Genomic DNA, 16,405 nt, shown 5'->3' with positions numbered 1-16,405 from the left:
GCTCCAATTCTGCCTTTTACTACGCCTAAATTCATCCTTTCTCTCTCGCTCACTCTCTCTGTCTACGCCCTCCCACTCACTTTAGTTCTGCTGCTGCCACTGGCAGTCACTCTGTCTCTCCCCAATATGTCTCTACTCCTCTCTTGAGCCCCACTCACACACACAATCTCTCTCTATCCCGTCAGTCTTACTTACTCTCTCGCCTCACTTTCTCTAGCCATTCCAAACTCTCTCTGTGCCCTCTCTCACTCTGTCTTTCTCTTCCCTTCCCATTCTCTCTCCATTCCCTCCAACCCCCTCTCTCTCTAGCCCCTCAAAGCTCTGATCTCTACACCACTCCCACTCTCTCTTTCTCTTTCTACTTCCCTCCAATTCTCTCTCTACCACTCTCCCACTCTCTCTCTTTGTCTCTCTACCCTCCCTCCTATTCTTGTTGTCGACCCTCTTCCAATTCTCTTCCTCCTTACCCCTCCTCTCTCCCTCGCTCTTTCTTCAGGCCCCCTCACTCTCCAATCCTTCCCATACTCTCTGTTCTCCACTCCCACGCAGTCTCTACCCCTACCACTCTCGCTCTACACATCTCCCACTCTCTGTCTTCAAATCCCTCCCACACGTTCTCCCTCTTTCTCTGCCCCTCCCTCTCTTTCTCTCTACATACCTCGCACTCTCTCTTTCTCACTCTATAGCCCATCTCAACACTCTTTCATGCTTTCTCTTTCCCCATCTCTGTCTGTACCTCCTCACACTCTGTCTCTTCCCTCTCCACACTCCATTCGCTCTGTCTAACCGCACCCACCCACTCTATTTTCTACCCTCTCAGACTCTCTCTCGACTCACCTCCCACTCTTTTTGTCTCTCTCTTCCCCATTCCCTCTCCCCTCCTCCCACTCTCTCTCACTCATATTCCCCCACACTCTGTTTCTACCAACCTCCCAACCTATTTCTCTCTTCGCCTCTTCCAATCTCTTTCTCTACCCCGTTCTGCCTTCGCTTTCTCGGCCTCTCCCACTTGCTCTCTCTTTAACTCCGACCAGTCGCTCTCTATCTACAGCCCCTCCCTCTCCCTCTCATCTCTATAAACCTCCCGTTCTCTCTCTCTAAGTTGCCTCCCACACACGCTCTCTCTCTCTCTGACGCCCTCTTTCCTTCTCTGCACTTCACCCACTCTCGCTATCTCTCTCTTCCTACCCACTCTCTTTCATTCTCTCTCACCACCACCCTCCAGCACAATCTCTAGCTCTACCCGCTCTAATTCTGTCTCTTTCCCTCTCTACCCCTCAAATACACACTTCCATTTTCTCTGTCTCTTTCTCTGCTCCCTACCATCTCTCTCTCTACCCGCTGACATTCTCTCCCACTGTCTTCTCCCACTCCCACTTTCACTCTTCCCCCTGCCAATCTTTCTCTCTCTACCCCTTTTGTATCTCACTCTCTATACCCTTCCGACTATCTCTAAGCCCCTTCTACTCACTTTCTCTCATTCTCTCCCCTTTCACTCTCTCTCTATCCCCCTCTCTCTGTCTGTTTCCCGCCCATTCTCTCTTTATCCACTCTCTCGCTCTCTCCTCCGTCCACTCTCTCTCTCGACATCATTAGTTCCATCCTGCCTCTCTCTCTCTCTGTCTCGCTCTCTATCCTACTCCAACTTTCTCTCTTTCTCCCCCCACTGTCTCCCCATAGTCTCTTTATATCCTATTCCCACAGTCTTCCTCTCTTCAGCCCCTCCCAATCTCTCTTTCTACTCCTTCTAAACTCTCTCTTCCTCCACTCTCTCTAACACCTCCCACTCCGTCTAACATCCTTCTCTCTCTCTTACTCTCTCTACAACTCTCACACACTCTGTGTCTCTCTAATCCCCTCCAAGTCTCTCTCCCTCTCTCTGTGGCACTGTCATTTACTCTCTCTGCACTCTGACCACTCTCACATTCCCTCTCTTTGAACGCTCCCTCCCTTTTATCACCGTCTCTTGCTACCAGCCGCCCCACATTGTCTCTACCAGTAAAATTTCCTCTCTCCCTTCCCCCATATACACTCTTTCTTTCTCTCTTTCCAACGACGCCCTCTCACTACACATTGCCAATTTCTTTCACTCTCTCTTTCGCCCCACTCTTTTTCTCCTGCTCCCAAACTCTTTCTACGCAGCTCGAACTCTCTCTCTTGCCCTCTCACACTCACTCACATCCCTCTTTCATTGCTCTCTCTCCCCGTCCTAGTCTCTCACTCTGCATCTCTCCCATTCTTTCTCTACCCCCACTACACATACTCTCTCTAACCCTCTCCAACTCGCACTCTCTCCCCACCCACTTTCTCCCTCTCCCCACACTCTCTCCCACTGCCTGCATCCCTCTCTCTTGTTCTCTCTCTAACTCCTGCCCACTCTCTACTTCTGTAACACCTAGCCTAGCTATTTCTCGCACTCTCTCTATCGCATCTCACTCTCTTTCGCTCTCTCACTACTCCCCACCATTCTCTCTCTCTCTTTGCCCCTTCCAACTCTGTCTCTCTCGCTACTGCATTTCGACTCTCTCTCTCACTCTCCACCCGACACTCTCTCTACCCCCTCCCTCTCCGACCGTCTACAACCCTCCCACTCTCTCTCTCCACCCCGCTCCCACTCTCTCTTCCCCAGTAATTCGCTCTGTCTTTCTCTCTCTGTCTGCCACACTCTCACACTCTCTCTCAACACCTTCCACCTGTCTACTCTCTCTCTCTCTGTTCGCTGCACCCTTCCCAATCGCTCTCTTTCTGCTCTTGTCCCACTCTCGATTTCTCTCTCTCTACACCTTCCCACTCTCTTTACCCCTCTCTGACTCTCTAACCTACCCACATACTCTCTCAGTCCCTCCCATTCTCCATCTCTCTCTACTTCCTCTCTCCCTGTGTACTCCATCCCACTATTTCGATCCCCACTCCGACTCTCTTATTCTCTCTACGTACCTTACAATATTTATTTCCCTCTCTCCTCCCTACTCTCCCTCTTCCCCACGCACTCTCTCTCAACCCTCTCCCATATTCATCTCTCTACATCCAAGCGTTATATCTCCCTCTCCCTATACTCCTCTGCCACTATCTCGACTCTCATTCCTACTCCTTGTCACTTCTCACATCCCACTCTTTCTCGGTCTCCTCATAACTCTTCCTCTTCCCCACCCAACTCTCTCTCTACCCCGTTCCACTCTATCTGTTTAACTACATTCCCACTTTCCCTCTCTCGCCTTTCCAAATCAGTCTTTGTCCCCCACCCATTCTGTCTCTATTACTTCCCACTCTCTCTCTACACCACTCCCCCTTTCGCTGTATCTTATTCTCACTCTCTACAACCCACCCTCTCTATCTGCCTCTCTAAACCACTTCCTTTTCCTCATGCAGCTGAGGAAATTTGACATCATGGTGAATACCCTTGCCAACTTATATTGGTGCGGCATTGAGAACATTCTGTCTGGATGGATCACTAACTGGTACGGCAATTGTATCATTCAAGATCGGAGACTGTAACAGAGAATGGTGAACTCGGTCCAGCCAATCACAAAGGCCAAAATCACATCCATAGAATTCCACTACCTGGCAGACTGTCAAGTAAAGGCTCTTAGCATTCTCAAAGATCTATCCCACCCTAGCAAAGTCTTCTTTGAACCTCTACCATCGGGAGAAGCTACAGATGCCTGAACACGTACACAAGCCCGTTTCGAAACTGCTTTTACCCTACTGTTGTTCGATACTGAATGGACTCACAAACTTTTAACATTCGCCAGTGTTTTTGTCTTTGCCGATGATTACCTGTTATTTATTTATCTATGGGACTTAAATATGTGATCTGCCTGTATTGCTCTCAAGACGAAGCGTTTCAATGTGCCTCAGTACATGTGACAATAATTTCAATTCAAGAACAAAGAAAGAACAAAGAAAATTTACAGCCCAGGAGCAAAATTTTGGCTCTCCAACCCTGAGCAGATCCAAATGTACTGTCTTAACTTATCGGTCAATTCCAAAGCATCTGCATCCCTCTACTCCCTTCCGACTCATGCATTTATTCAGACGAATCTTAAGTGAATCTACCGCGGCTGCCTCAAACACTTCTACTGGCAACGCATTCCAAACGCCCACCACCCTCTGTGTGAAGTACTTGCCGCGTGTATCCCCCTTAAGGTATCCACCTCTCAGCTTGAAAGCCTGACCTCTCGTTATTGAATCCTCCACCTTTGAAAAAACTTGTTTCTATCCACCAAGTCTATACCCTTCATGAATTTATAAACCTCAAAAAGGTCCCCCTTCAATCTCCTTGTTTCTAATAAAAGTAGATCCAACCTACTCAACCTTAATTCTTAGGTAGCACCTTCCATACCAGGCAATATCCTCGTAAGCCTTCTCTGCACCCTCTCCAAAGCGTCAACATCCTTTTGGTAATGTAGCAACCAGAACTGTACACATGTATTCTAAATGCGGCCGAACCAATGTCTTGTACAATGTTAACATGACGTGCCAGCTCTTATACTCAATACGCCGTCCAATGAAGGCAAGCATACTATATGCCTTTTTCACCACTCTCCACCTGTGCAGCAACCTTTCAGGGCACAATGGACCTGCACTCCCAGATCTATCTGCCCATCAACTTTTCCCAAGTCTCTTTTGTTCATTGTATAATTCGCTCTAGAATTAGTCTTGCCTAAATGCATCACCTCACATTTGTCTTGATCGAAATCCATCTGCCACTTTTCCGTCCAACTCTACAGTCTATCTATATCCTCCTGCATTATCTGACAGTCCCTTAAGATTTCTGCTCCTGCATCGATTTTCATGTCATCTGCAAATTTGCGGATTATAGCCACAGTGCCCTCTTCTAGCTCATTTACGTATATTACAAACAACAGGGACCCTACACTGACCCCCGTGGAACAACACTGGTCACCTTTCTCCATTTCGAGAAACCTTCAACTACTACTCTCTGTCTCCTGTTGCTCAACCTGTTCCTGATCCACCTGGCTAGAACACCCTGCACACCACATGACTTCACTTTTTCCATTAGTCAATTCAATTCAATTCACACTCTCTCCCTCTCTCTCTTTGATGCCCTCTCTCTTTCTATCTCTCCGTGCACTCCTCCCACTCCCACTTTCTTTCTGTCTAGACCCTCCCACTCACTTGCACTGTCTCTCAGGACCAACCCTCAAACTCTCTGTCCCTAGATGCTCCAAATTCGTCTCTCTCTCACTACCCCAATACAATCCTTCTCTCTCTGTCTCTCTCTACGCCCTCTCGCTCTCTTTCTCTACGCACTGTCACTTTCTCTCAGTCTCACCCCACTCTTTCTCTCCTCATCCCATTGTCCCTCTAGTACTCTCCAATTCGCTTTTCGCCCCCTCCCACTCTTTCTCTTCCTATCCCACTCTCTTTTCCCCTCTTACAGTCTCACTTTCTCTGCACCTCTCCAATTCTTTCTCTTCCCCACTACACACTCTTTCACTCTCCTCGATCCAATTCACTCCCTCACTTCACTCACTCGACCTATTCTCTTGCTTCCCTCACTCTCTCTCTAACTTCTTCACTCTCTGTCTCTTTCTCTCTATCTCCTTCCTTCTCTATATCACTAACCCCCTCCCATTCTCTCTTACTCTTACTCTACGCCGCCCCCTCTCTCATTCATGCTCTCCCGGTACTACCCACTAAGTCTCTCTCTTTATCCCTCCCCACGCCCTCTCTCTATCCCAATCTCTCTCTCTTTCTATCGCTCACTATCTATCTATCCACCTTCCAAACTGTTTCTCTCTGGCCCTACCACTCTCTCTCAAACACTCGGCCCAGTTCCCCCTCGCTCTTTCACTTTCTCTCACTACCATCCATCCATTATCTCTCTCTCTCTCTCCACCCCATCCCACTCTCTCTCCCTCGCTACTGCCCTCTCACTGTCTCTGTCTCTGCCCCCGTCATCTCCCTGCAATGCTCCCAATCTGACTCTTTACTCTCTCTCTCTAAAACAGTGTCTCACTCCATCTTTTTGTCACACTCTCTCTCAAACCCTCCCATACTCTCTCCCTCTCTCTGTTTCTCTGCACCCCTCCCTCTCACTCTGTCAACTCCTCCCAATCTCGCTTTTTCTCTCCCTCCGCCATCCGAATTGCTTCATCTCATTTTCTGTCTCGTACACTCTCTCTCTCTCAAACCCCTCCCATTATCAGTTTTTCTCTCTCTTCCTCCAAACATTCTGGCTGTCTGTCTGTGTACCCCCCTCCCAATATCTCTAAGCCCCTTCCACACTCTCTCTACCAGCCTCCCAAACTTTCTCTCTCTCCACAGTCAATCTCTTTTCTGCACCGTGCTCCCTCTATCTCCCTCCCACATTGACTCTCCCACCTTTCAATTCGTTCTTTACTCCCACTCTCTCTCCCATCTATCCTCTCTCTCATTCTCTCTCACTCCAATCCCTCCCATTACCTCCACTCAACACCACTGTCTGTCTCTCTACCCTGCCTCTCTATCTAAAAACACTCCCGCAATCTATTTCTGTTCCCCTCCCACACAAGCTGTCTCTGCTCCCTCACTCTCTCTTTCTCACTGTGTCTCGCACTCTAACACCCTACATTCTCTCTCTACTCCCCTCCACACTCTTTCTCTCTCTTCTAAACTCCAACTCACTCTTCCACTCTCCGATTCTCTTTCGACCCCCTCCAACTCCATCTACCCTCTATTCCCTCCCTCTGATTATCACTGTCTCTACCCGCATTCACTCTGTCTGTCTCTACTCCCTCCCAAACTCTCCCTCTTTACTTCACCTCCCTCTATCTCCATTCTCTCCCAGTTCCTCACCCAATCTCTTTCTGTACTCCTCCCAATCTCTTCGTCTCTCCATCCCAACTCTCTCTCTCGCTCTATCTCTCTCTCTGCCCCTTCTCTTTTACTCTCTGTCTTTCTATACCTTCATCACTCTCTCTGTCTCCTCTGATCTCTCTAAACGCACCCACACTCTCTTTCCTCCTTTCATTCTCTCTCTTCTTCCATCTTCCTTTTTGAACCCCACCGAATGCCTCTCTCTGTCCCTCCCATTGTCTCTCAAACTCCTCCCACCCACCTCTCTCACTCTCTACCCCATATCCACTCTCTCCCTCTCTCTTCACCCTCCCACCCTCTACTCCACGCACTCTCTATCCCACTCCCACACTTTCACTCTCTACCCGTTACTACTTTATTTCTCTCTGTCCCTCTCACTCTAGTCCCGCTCTATACCCCCGATCCCTCTTTCTACCCCCTGTCTCACTGTCTCTCTCTTGCTTCCCAGTCTCTCTCTTGCTTCCCAATCTCTCTCTCCGTCAATACAACACACACTCTCTATCCTCCCCGCCACTGTCTCTCACTACATTCAACCACACTCTCTCTCCTCCCCGAGTCGCTCTCGCCTACTCCCCCTCTCTCTTCCACTTCGTCCCTCCTTTCTCGCTGATTGAATCTCTCTCCAACCCTCGTTCCGTCTCGATGTGATACTTCCCTCTCCCTCTGAACCAGAGAAGGGATGGGAGTGTGGAAAGTCTGGAGAGGGAGGGAAAGGACCGAGCAATGTGCAGGAGTGAGAGGTGAGAGAAATTAGGGGAGATATCGAAAGAGAGGAAAGAAACAACGACAGCAGAAAAGTGGGAGAGAAAGGGAGGGAAACGTTGAAGAATGGAGCTGTGTGCAGCGACGGGGCTAAGAAAGGATGAGGAGAGTAAGAGATAGAGTGAAAGGGAGAGAGTGAGTGAAAGTCAGAGTGTGTGGAGAGAGTGAGATATATGAGGAGAACAAAAGGGGGAGTGGAAATGGGGGCAGAGTAAAAGAGACGTGGCACGGTTGGAAGAGAGAGCGAGGGATGGATAGTGTGAGAGAGAGATAGAGATGCCGTTGTGTGGAGATGAGGGTCGCAGGGTAGAGAGATGAATTCTGCCGAGGCCAGGTCAGAGCGGGGGACCCAGAGTTGAAAGCAAGGACAGAGTAACTTAAACTCAAATCTGAGTTTGGGCCCCCGTAACCTTTCCTTCCCCGAGCACCAGGACTTGGGACTTTGTATATCTTTTTCCAGCTAAACTTCTTCAACACCAATACAAACAACAATATCGTTCACTCTGCTACTCGCAATTTTTGATGAACATTTTTATTGTTTAATAATTGACGTGATAGATACAGTCAGTGTGATGGTGCCATTGCTCATTGGCCCCAGTGTTGAGAGAAACATTGAAATGTGTCCCTCTAAACCTTCCCTCCCCCCCCGCCCCCACCCACCACCCCCCTCCACCCCCCCCCCCCCCGACGTGTGGTGCGATTGGACAAAACAGCAGTATCCTCATTTTTGTTTTACCAGAGCGACAGGCTGCTAAATTACTGAAACATTGAACTGAAATCAGAAAATCTCGGAATGATTGATTAATGATTGAAATTGATTGATTGATTAATTTGGGCAAAGGTATATTTTAGCAGATTCTTCAGCTGCTGTCTGAACTTAGTTTGGGTCACGGCATAAATCGCAGTGTTTGTACAGCAACTGAGGAGCTGCAGCATGAAACCCAATTCCTGCACAAAGGGATGTAAATACATAAGGATATCCATCGTCCACCACATCCGGTACCATATTGAATACACCATTGACGTTGACCATAACAGGATGAAATTAGTGGAGATCACAAACAATAAAATGATGGATTGTTTTCGATTTCTCATTGCTGTGTCAGACTGGGCGTCCCCATTGTTGCGAGCCCGAAGTCTCCTGCGGGCTCTGCTGGACACTAAAATATATCTGACAGTGAAAACATTGAGCAGCAGAATCAAGAGAAATGGGAGACACGGCGTTAGAATGTGATGAAGGAACTCGATTGCAGCCCAGATACGGGAGAACAGAACAACATTTGTTACAACACAAAACCATGGGAAGTTTACTAGCCGATACCGAGCTGTGAGCATAAAATACCAGAAAATGTTCTTTAAACAGCTCAGCACAGTCACTGCTCCCAGAACCACAGCCGCCGTTTTCTCACTGCAATATTTACTTTTCAGCTTCTGGCAACAAATGGCCACAAAACGATCAAAGGTGAAAGTAACGGTGAACCAAACAGAACAGTCAGTGGCTGCATAAAGCAGGATGGTGTGGATATTACACACGGGGATGGAGTCCCTCAGGAAATAAAACTGTTCCCGAAAAACAATGGGAATGTGTCTCAATATCAGGTCGATGAAAATGACCAGTAGATCCGCCACTGACATGGCTCCCAGGTAACGTCTGACACATGGAGACAATCCACAATCTTTACAAAGCAGGATGTAGATCGTCACTACGTTAACTGTAAGGAAGGAAAACAAACACATCAGCCTGGCGGCAAAGGGACAAGTTTGGTTGAGAACCTAGTGAATTTTCAAATGCGTCAATGTATTCAGAGATTTATTCAAATAATTGAATCTGAAAAATCAAATGGGAAGGCCTGAAGTACTGACAAAACTATGTCATAAATCACAAGAAACACTCCATCCCCAAATACACAGAGACACATCTATAGAAATAGATGCTTTCTAGAACGTTTCCACACACTTGGTCACTCCAGAGCAGACACAGGTCACTTCTTTCCAGTTCCTAATGCAGAGGGTGAAAACTTTGCAGTCCTGAAGGATTTTGTCTTAGTTCCCGGAAGACAAACGGAGGATGGACATTTCTGTCTCTTAGTCTCAGTTGTGGTCGATCCTGTGTTGTGAAGAAATGCGAACGCAGGGCAAATATACCCACTACTTTAACTGCCCGAGTGGAGTTCAGAACAGTGTCTCATTCTCCCTGGAAGAGAATCTCTTGCCTCTGGGTCTTTTCTTTTGTTCGTTTCACTGAAGTCCGAATATTCATAAATAATGTCAGAGTCAGAATGTTCCAGGGAATGTCAGTTATAGAACGTTCCAGCAAATGCCAGGTAGCCAATGTTCCCGGGAATGTCAGTGACAGAAAGTTCCAGACAACGTCGAGTATAGAATGCAGCAAAGAATGTCGGGTACAGAATGTTACAGGGAATGTCAGCTATAGATAATCCAGAGAACGTCATTTGCAGAATGTTCTGGGAAATGCCAGTAATGGAATATTCCAGAGAATGACATTTATAAAATGTTACATGACATGTCCGTTATAGAATGTTTGGGCGAATATTGGTTATAGACTGTTCCAGAGAATGTCAGTTATATAATGTTCCAGAGAATTACAGGCATAGAATGCTCCAGGAACCGTCAGTGATACAATATTCTGGAGAACATCGGGTATACATTGTTCCAGGGAATGTCGATTACAAAATGTTCCAGGGAAAGTCGGGTATTAACTGTACTGGGAAATGTTGGACATAGAATGTTTCAGAGACTGCCGGTTATAGAATGCTCCACAGAATGTGGGTTCTACAATGTTCCAGGGAATGTCGGATATAACATGTTTTGGGAAACGTCGGAGATAGAATGTTCCATAGAATGCTGGGTATAGAATGTGGTGGGGAATATCGGTTATAGATATTTCAGGGACTATCTTGTGTAGAATATTTCAGAGAAAGTCAGTTATAGAATGTGATAGTGTAATAAATAGCCACATCACAAAGCCCTTTCTGCTCACTAAGTTTGGTGAGACCCATTCAGCCTTATGGTGGGAAACTCAAATCAACTGGCTTTTTTATAACGCAAAATGAATTAGATAAAGGTAATAGCTCAACAACATGTAATGGGATCCTCTTTAATGATATTGCAAAAGATATCCCTTTTTTAGCTATTTTCCCCCACTTCCTTTTCAGTTCTGTCTAAAGCTGCCATCCGTGAAATGTTCTAGATATTTTATTCCCAATATTGTCTCCCTGTATTCGGCTCTCTAATGCATTTGAATGATATCAATTTCTCTCAATGTATGCATTCATCTCTTCAATTTATTCTGAGAAAACAACACATATTCAGATAGAGTGCCTTTCATTCAGCTTTTTAACTCATTATTCCCTGCTCCATTGTCAACTTTATCCCTCATATTGAGCCGGGAAGGAAACTGTCTGAAATTGTGACACTCACAGAATCGGAACTGATGAGTAATGTATCATGAAGCCCCATCACCATCCCTGCGTGTATGCTCTGTCACCAGCAGGACAGGCCCATCTGTAGTACTAATATGAGGGGTTTGGCCAGTAAAGGAGTTACCCTGGAATTACCCAAAAATGATTCCAGAACCCGGGATATCTCATTGCAACAGATCAGTGAAGATTAAAGAAATCTCTTGAAGATTGCCATCTACTGCCCTCCACACAACTCCTCAGTGAAAGCTCAGTTCCCTCGATGTTGAAAACAGATCAGAGGAAGCACTGAGGATGACAAGGACACATAACCTACTCTGGAGAGGGCTGCGGACATATCAATGTCCATCACCAAGAGTGTCTCCACAGGCCCACCACTGACTGAGCAGGGAGAGGTCTCAGATACACAGCAGCCAGACTGTGGGAAGAGATGGGGGAGCCAACAAGAGGGAAACATTCTCACCAACCTACTTGTCACAGATAGATGTGTCCCTAACAGTATTTATAAGACCACCAACACACAGTCCTGGACCAGGAAATGTCGCAGCCTCATGTTGAAGATACCGTCCACTGCTTTATTTGAAACTACCTCCTGCGAAGTAGAACATACTTGAGAAGAACTGAGCAAACCGAAACTGGGCATCCACGAGGCACTGTGAGCTATCAGCAGCTGCAGCATCATTGGTTTTCACTCCATCATAAAGTCAGAAGTGGGCTGTTCACAGATCTTTCCAAAATGTACAGCAGCATTCACAACTACACCTGCACTGAAGCAGGGTATTCAGCCAGCAAGTGTTTTAAACAGGAACAGAATGAGGTCATTCAGCCATTCCAGACTATTACTCAGTAATTGGAGGAGATCTTTTAGTCTTTCATATCTATTAGGAGATACACAGGAGATCCAAGGAAATATTCAGCTGTTGCTGCTTCACAGGAGTATTGGGAGGATTGGTTACTGAATCGGTAGCAGAAATAAATTAGGAATAACGCGTCTTTATCAGATAAACACAAAATACGGACTGCAGTGACACAGTGACCTGTGCTGAGGCTTCAACTATTTGCAAACAATATCAACATTTTCGATAAATGGAACAAATGCATTCTGACTAAGATAACCAGGAACTGAAGTTATCAAGAGAAGGCAGAGAGTCTCTAATTGGAAGAGCAATGGACAGGTGGAATATAACTTTGGCAACCATGAACCTGTGATTTTTTTTCAGGAAGAATTAAAGGCTGTATATTGCATAAATGGAGAGAGATTACAGGAATTAGTGACACAGTGAGTGATGGAGGGTTCACTCTGACCAGTTCAGACATCGGTAGTATTGTTTCATCTACATGATGGTCTGCTCTCTCATGTTCTCAGTGGCCCCATTGCTCTCAACACACGGGATACTTTGATGTGTTTAGTTGGCGGTGGGGAGTGGACAACGGGGAATGTTTGAACAGTGTTTCAAGGGGATGGCTTTTATCCGAGAGATCATCCTTTCATTCTAGATGGACACCCAAAAATGATGGTAATTGCTGCCTGTTTCTGAACGAAGAGGCTGTGCCTGCTGTCAGGATACTGGGTATTCACCAACATGATGTACTGCCCGTGGGCACATTACAACATTAATGGAGTGAGAGACGGAAAGTCCAGGCACAAGAATGAGAAATAAAGGCAGTGCCAGATCAGCTGAAACATTTAGTTATATACATTCTCATTCAACTACAGAGCGCAGAAAACTATGCAGACCAGGCCAGTGCCTTGATCTAAAAACCTGTCTGGAATAACTGTCCAGCACCCAGAGTTGTATAGACTACAGCAGTGCATTAATCTATAAACTCGGATGAGGTAACTGCGTGGCACCAGGAGCTGATGTATAAACCCAGACTAGATATGCATCGAGCACAGGAAGCTAGGCAGACCACAGAAGTGCATTCATCAATAAAGCCAGGCTAGCTATAAATCTACCACGGAGAGCTATGTAGCATAGAACAGTCCATTGATCTATAAAGCCGGATTAAATAACTGTTCAGCACCGGAAGCTATGCAGACATCAGCAGTGGATTGTTCCATATACCCAGACGAGATATATATCCAGCATGGGGAACTGTGCAGACTATAATAGTGCATTGATCTATGAAGCTGGACCAGATATCTGCCTGGTACCAGGAACTATGGAGACCACAGCAGTGCATTGATCTATAAATCTGGATTAGATATCTGTGTGGCACCAGTAGTTATGCAAACTACAGCAGTAATTAACGAATAACTGATTGATGAATAAAGCCGGACTAGACAACCATCCAACACGTAGATCTGCGCAGCGTACAGCAGTGCATTGATCTTTAAATCTGGAATAGATATCTGTCTGGCACCAGTAGCTATGCAAACTACAGCAGTAGTTGATGAATAAGTAATTGATTAATTAAGACGGACTAGATATCAGTCCAGCACGTGGATCTGCGCAGCGTACTGCAGTGCATTAATCTATAAACTTGGACTCGACATCCACCGAGCACGGGGGCTGTGCAGACCACAGAAGTGCATTGTTCAATAAAGCTCGACTGGACATCAGTCCAGCACCCGGAGTTGTGCAGAGCACAGCAGTTCATTCATCAATAAACCTGTACTAGCTATCCGTCCAGCACACGATATGCAGCATACAGCACTGCATTCATCTATAAAGCTGGACTAGATATCCATCTAGTACAGGAAGCTATGCAGATCACAGCAGAGCTTTGATCAATAAAGTTTGACTGGATATACATCCGGCACGGGGAGCACACCGCAGTGCATTGATCTATAAAAACGGAATAAATACTTGTCTTGTACTGGGAGAAGTGCAGACAATAGCAGTGCACTGATCTTTTAACCCGCTCTAGATATCTGTCCATGCCCAGGAGCTATGCAGACCACAGCAGTGCATTGATCAATGAAATCTGACGAGATATCTGTCAAGCACGGGAGCTGTGCAGCAGAAAGCAGTGTTTTGACCTATGAAGCTTGTCAAGATATCAGTCCAGTACAGGGAGGTGTGCAGATGACAGCAGTGCATCGATCTATAAACATGGACTAGATAACTGTCTGGCACCAAGAGCTAGGTAAAGTAAAGCAATGCATGGATATATAAAGCTGAGCTACATATCTGTCGGGCACTAGGAGATATGAAAACTACAGAGGTATATTGATGTGTAAACCCGGATTAGATATCCAACAAGCACAGAGAGATAAGAAGACCACCGCAGTGCATTGATCAATGAAGCCAAGCTAGATATCCGCCCAGATCAGGGAGCTGTGCAGACCACAGCAGTGCATTGAATCATTAATCGCACTGGATATCTGTCCAGAACCAGGAGCTAGTGGGCGGCACGGTGGCACAGTGGTTAGCACTGCTGCCTCACAGCACCTGTAGACCCGGGTTCAATTCCCGACTCAGGTGACTGACTGTGTGGAGTTTGCACGTTCTCCCCGTGTCTGCGTGGGTTTCCTCCGGGTGCTCCGGTTTCCTCCCACAGTCCAAAGATGTGCAGGTCAGGTGAATTGGCCAAGCTAAATTGCCCGTAGTGTTAGGTAAGGGGTAAATGTAGGGGTATGGGTGGGTTGCGCTTCGGCGGGTCGGTGTGGACTTGTTGGGCCGAAGGGCCTGTTTCCACACTGTAAGTCTAATCAAACCATAGTAGTGCATTGATCAATTACTTGAACTAGATATCTGTCAAACACGGGGAGATGTGTAACATAAAGCAGTGCATTGATCTATATGCCTGATCGAGATATCTGTCCAGCGCAGGGAGCTTTGCATGATTACAACAGTGCATTGATCTGTAAACCCAGACTAAACATCTGTCTAGCACGAAGAACAAGGTAGACTACAGCAATGCATTGATCTACATATCAGGATGACTTATCTGCCCAGCACCTGTAGCTGTGCAGACCACAGCAGGGCATTGATCTAGAAACCCGGGACCACATATCTGTCTAGTACCAGGAACTACACAAACTACAACAGTGCACTGTTGTATAAACACCGACTAGATATCCGTTCAGCACGGGATTCATTCGAGCTTTTTAAAATTTTCTGATCGGTTTCTTGATCTTCCTTTGCGAGGTACTACATTTCTCTGAATCCACTGTCTTACCACAATTTTTGCTAAGGCACTTCCTTTGATATTCTGTTGGTTTCTAACCTGTTTTGTTAACCATCATTGAATTACTTTGAACAGATACAATTGTTAACTTTTTTTTGTTAAGCATTACTTAGTCACCTTTCCCTTTTGCTGTTTTCACCTAAGCAAGATATATGAACATTGTACACCTTACAGTTTTTCTGTAAATAACCGATATTGCCTGTCTTCCTTTAAATCTTCATCATTTATTTTTCCAAATTCACGGAAAACAACTTGCCTCTCACACCTTCATGGTTTGCATGACCCAGGATTCTAACTGGGATTTCAAAAAACACAAGAAGTGATTTGGATTCAGACGTCATATTAAATCCTTTATACTGTGTCACTGCTCTGAACATTGCTTTTTCAACAAGGTTTGCAATCTGTTCTTCTGATCACACAACATCAATTCCTAACCAACTGATCTCCAGCTTGGTGCAGAATATACTGGTGAAGCAAACCATCTCATAAACACTCGTGAAGTACATTTTTGCAAGTACTAGCATTCACTCACATATTATTTTAAATAGTCCATTATTACTGCACTACACACGAATATTTAATTTCCTGTCTTAAAACATACCTTCGTTTGTGTTGCAGTTTTGGCTTTGTCACATATAATACCCATCAATGTTAGCTCCTTCTTGCTGTTTCTGAGCTCCACTTCATCTGATTCTGTGGAATCGGAGGGACGTGAGCTCTGGCGGGATTAATGGAAGTTGCAATGTTGAGATCATCTTGCGACATAATATGTGCTCTTCTCCTGTGTCACTGCGAGATTTTCACATATCTGGCATTAGGCTCATGGAGTAGAGAAGGAAAATGATCTTTCAACAATGCTGTGCATGTCCTTAAACAGCTGAGACTGTTCTAACCTGGGTAGGAACCTTACAACAGGCTGGTAAAGTGTTGCTGCTGCTGTACAGGATCTTACTGAGAACACATCTGGAATAGTGCATTCAGATTTCGTCTCCTCACGGAAGAAATTATATTTTTTCATTGGAAGCAGCTCAGAGATGGTTCCCTCAAGTGATTCCTGTAACGAAGGTGTTAGCTTATAAGGAAAGGATGATCAGATTCATTCAATACACATTAGTGTTTATAAGAATGAAAGATGAAGGAATCAGCAAAAGAAGCCAATTGCACAGCAGATGGAGGAATTCATTCCACTTCTCCAACCTGTTACCCAGGAGCTGCAGAATATTCACGCCTTCGACCCTGTTACATCA

The sequence above is a fragment of the Hemiscyllium ocellatum genome, chromosome 35 (assembly GCF_020745735.1).
Source record: "Hemiscyllium ocellatum isolate sHemOce1 chromosome 35, sHemOce1.pat.X.cur, whole genome shotgun sequence".
NCBI classification, from domain to species: Eukaryota; Metazoa; Chordata; class Chondrichthyes; order Orectolobiformes; family Hemiscylliidae; genus Hemiscyllium; species Hemiscyllium ocellatum.
The sequence above is the reverse complement of the archived record's forward strand: the minus strand, read 5'-3'. Positions refer to the sequence as shown.